Source organism: Musa acuminata, unplaced genomic scaffold (assembly GCF_036884655.1).
Source record: "Musa acuminata AAA Group cultivar baxijiao unplaced genomic scaffold, Cavendish_Baxijiao_AAA HiC_scaffold_1138, whole genome shotgun sequence".
Taxonomy (NCBI): domain Eukaryota; kingdom Viridiplantae; phylum Streptophyta; class Magnoliopsida; order Zingiberales; family Musaceae; genus Musa; species Musa acuminata.
Window position 1 is genome coordinate 618,870 of NW_027021350.1, and position 4,429 is coordinate 623,298.

Genomic DNA, 4,429 nt, shown 5'->3' on the forward strand with positions numbered 1-4,429 from the left:
GCGTCCAGGCTCTTGCTTTATACGCTTGTCCGGCGCGCACCACGAGATCTATTTCCATGGTTTAGCTCATGAGGACTATTGATTTGGGTCGAACCGGGTCCAATGTAAGGGAAAGCACAAGGGTCTAAAACGATGACCCCCCCCGGCCCGGCCCGGCCTGGTTTAGTTCATTGAGGACTCATCGATTTGGGTCGAACCGCGTCGAATCCTGAGCCGTAAATTCCAGAATCCCTCTTCAAACCCGGGCCGGAGCAATTTGATTCGATCTTGGACCGTCCACGGCCCAGATTTCGCACCCACATCCCTCCGCCGTCGGCTATAAGAGGACGGCGGCGAGGACCGTTAGGGTTTCACTCGCTGGCTGCTAGGTTTTAGGGTTTTCTCTTTTATTCTCGTCTCTTCTTCTCGAGAGGTCAAAGAGACACGGTTGCCGGCTCTGTCAGCCTTGACGAAGCTTTGGCCTCGTTTTGGTCCTCAAAAGGAGATCTTTTGTTGCTTCTGCTTTCGGTGTTGTTATCTCCTTCTTTTGCTGATCCGGTCGTATAGAAGAAAGCAAGGCAAGATGACGGTAAAGCTGTCGAAGGCGGAGAAGAAGGTGGTGTACGACAAGAAGCTGTGCGCGCTGCTGGACGAGTACAGCAAGGTGCTCATCGCTGGCGCGGACAATGTTGGCTCCAACCAGCTCCAGAACATCCGCAAGGGCCTCCGCGGCGACTCGATCGTCCTCATGGGCAAGAACACTTTGATACGCCGCTGCATCAAGATCCACGCTGAAAGACCCGCAACAAGAACTACCTCAACCTCCTCCCCCTCCTCGTGGTACGTTTCCCCCTTTTCTACCGGAAAAGCCATGGCTTTGTGCCCGATATCTCTTTCTCTCACTCATTCATGACGTTCTTTATGTGGTTGTATTATTCGTCCGATTCAGGGAAATGTGGGACTGAGATTTACCAAGGGAGATCTCAAGGAAGTAAGTGAGGAGGTTGCCAAGTACAAGGTATGCTTTCCTGTCTTGCTAGCGGATTGGTTTCGAGGTCAAAAATGGTTTCTTTGTACCGAAAAAAGTTAGCCTGTTTTATATGATCAAGTGAGATTTTATTATCATGTTCTTTTAGCCTTTTGCTTGTTTAAGATCCTGTCGAATATGACAATTTTATCATCGTAAATATCTTTGGTTCGTTTCAAGTTATATATGTTAGAATTTGTGGAATGCAAACGAGATCAAATATAAAAAATGCTGGAATCATGCCAATGTTCAAGCCTTTACAGTGTTTCCATCCAGATGTTCATTATAATTCAACATGCACCAGTGTTTGATATATTTGTGATTAGTTATGTTGACTATGGAGTATCTTTGATGCAAAAAGTTCTTTGTGATGTTGCATTTCTTAAGAAGCCATAATAAGGTGTATAATGGCTGAGTTGGAATGATTTGTAATGTCCCAAAAGAATATGATGGTCAAATATGTCTATCAAGGTTTTTCTTGTGTAATCTTGCAGATCATACTAGATAAATGATTCATCTTTATTAAGTGGTAGAAACTTTGCATTGAGGAGCAAGATAATGTGTAAATCTCCAGAAGAAATTGATGGATCCTGCCATTTTGCTTCTACATTAGTTTTACAAATTTCTAACTCATCATAGTTAGGTTGAATGTTAGATTGTCACTGATGATATGACAATCATATTCTTGCGTATCTAACTAAGCCATTCTATTGCAATATGAGAAACAAATTTGGGAATGCCTTACTTCTGAAAAAAAAAAAAAAGTTTGAAAATGTAAATAGTCCATGCAAAAGTAATTAGTAAGATTTTCTATAAGATCTGGGCATCCTATTTATCTGATTACTTGGAGATATCATTTTTAAGGTCTATACAGTATAGTACTCTCCTTCGTTCCTTCTGCTGATATCTTTGGCACTGATCTACTGCTCATCTTGTTCGATGGACTGGTTCATGGATGAAAATCTTCTGTTGGTAAAACTTGGAAGTTTTCTTCAATTATCCTCTTTTCCTTTATATTCAGGTTGGAGCTCCTGCCCGTGTTGGCCTTGTTGCGCCTATCGATGTTGTTCTCCCTCCTGGCAACACTGGATTGGACCCTTCACAGACATCTTTCTTTCAGGTTAATAAGATATATGCCTTGTGTGCCATACAAAATATTTCCTGTAGTTTCTTCTTGAAGCCCACCTCTTTTGCTTTCTATCAGGTGCTCAACATCCCAACCAAAATTAACAAAGGTACTGTAGAAATCATTACCCCCGTCGAGCTGATCAGGAAGGGTGACAAAGTGGGCTCTTCCGAGGCTGCTCTCCTTGCAAAGCTTGGGATAAGACCTTTCTCGTATGGTCTTGTTATTCTGTCTGTGTATGATAATGGATCTGTCTTCAGTCCTGAGGTGCTAGATCTCACAGAGGAAGACCTCAATGAAAAGTTTGCAGCTGGTCTTTCCATGGTTACTTCACTGTCTTTGGCCATTTCTTACCCGTCACTTGCGGCAGCTCCCCATATGTTCATCAACGCATACAAGAATGTGCTAGCAGTTGCAATTGCGACAGAGTACACCTTCCCACAGGCTGAGAAAGTTAAGGAGTACCTCAAGGTAGATTGCATACTTGTAGTCATTGGATTTTGACCAAATAAGACATTACAAGTTTGTACAGTGTTCTAAATTCTCCAAATGGTGCAGGATCCAAGCAAGTTTGCTGTTGTCGCTACCGTAGTTGCAGCGGAGGCTGCTGCTGCACCTGCAGCGGTACCTGTGGAAGAAAAGAAAGAGGAGCCTGCTGAGGAATCCGATGACGGTATGGGCTTTAGCTTGTTCGACTAGGGAGCTCAAGGATCTTGTCTTATGATTTTCTAGGTTTAGTTTCGACTGTATTCAAAAGAGTATGAATGGTAGTGGCATTCGTTTGTTCTACCATATTTTCTTCTCTTTTCCATGTTTGGCTTGGATTCCTTTCAAAGTTTTGTTTATGTAGTTCTTAAACAATTTGATAATTATGTTTGTTATATTAGAATTTCCAAGCCACATTTAACGAGTTTACAGGCTAAATTATTATTTGCTCTCTCTAAATTGAATATGTTTAACATGTAAATCTTATAATTAATACAATTTTTTTAAGCTCAAACCCCTTAGAAAAAAGGGCTCATATTGTTGGGTTTTTAACTAATAATATATTTTGATAAAAATGTCTTTTGACCACCTGGTGGTATAGTTTTTGTCATTTTGACGAAAATTCCTTTCTACAATGTTGGGAAAAGAAAAGAAAAATGTTGGGAAAGAGAAGAAGGGAGAAAAGAAAAGAAAATGTTGGGAAAGAAACAGGCAACACTGCGTCATGATAGAACGGAGGCAAAACGTTGGGAAAGAACAGGCAACACTGCCTCATGATAGAACGGAGGCGACAATGGTGCTGACAGCAATGTGTCGATGATTAAGGACAAGAGTGGTGGCGAAGGGATATCTTCATTAAAGTGATAAAAAAAAGGGTACCCCTAGGTAATTATGTTTGATAATTATTTTATTTTCTATTCAACAAAATGTATTTGATAATTATGTTTGATATATTCCCACATTTTAATTAATATGTAAATCTTTTATTTGATAATTATTTGATAATTATTTTATTCTCTATTCAACAAAGTTTTCTAACGAAATTATTGTTTGCCCTACCTAAATCAAATATATTTAATATGTAAATCTTATAATGGATATAAAATTTTCAAACTCAAACCCTAATAAAAAAAAACCTTTTTAATTAATGATATATTTTGATAAAAATACTCTTCCACCACGACGATATCCCCTCTACCTCTATCATTAATTAAAAAACCTTTTTAATTAATGATATATTTGTTAATCTCCTCTGCCTCAATCCCCATTTTTGGCATCTTGCCACTTATCCTTCTCATTGTCCACACTTTATCTTTTTCTTACTCTCCTCCTTAGTAAGGAGGAAATGAGGGAAAAGAAACGATGAGAAAGGATGAACGTCACGACTTTGAGGAAGGATGACAATGGTGGTGCTAGCAACAATATGTCGATGATTAGGGATGGGGGTCGGGGGTCGCAACAAAGAGATATCTTCGTCAAAGTGATAAATAAAAGATTCTCCTAAGTAATAACCAATTAGGGATGTCATTAGTAAAAATTCAATAGTAAAGATTTTTTTTAAGGTAAAATACCTATAAAAAAATTTATTTTATTTAAGTGAAGGATAATCAAGGGTTCTCCATAAATTCTAATCTAATATAATTATCATTTAACAATAAATAAAATACCTAATAATTTCATCATAATGAGTACTAATCTTTTTTTTTTTTGGACAAATAATGATAGGTTAAAAACTTCATTTGTTTTGTCTAAGTCATGCAATAACTTTTGACACCTATTTTGTAAAAGGATATATATATATATATATATAT

At 38.5% G+C, this 4,429-nt stretch overlaps 1 pseudogene; it reads left to right on the forward strand.

The window, feature by feature from the left end:
* Positions 1-345: 345 nt before the first annotated feature.
* Positions 346-3,047, forward strand: LOC103999684 (large ribosomal subunit protein uL10-like; annotated as a pseudogene).
* The last annotated feature ends 1,382 nt before the right edge of the window (positions 3,048-4,429 follow it).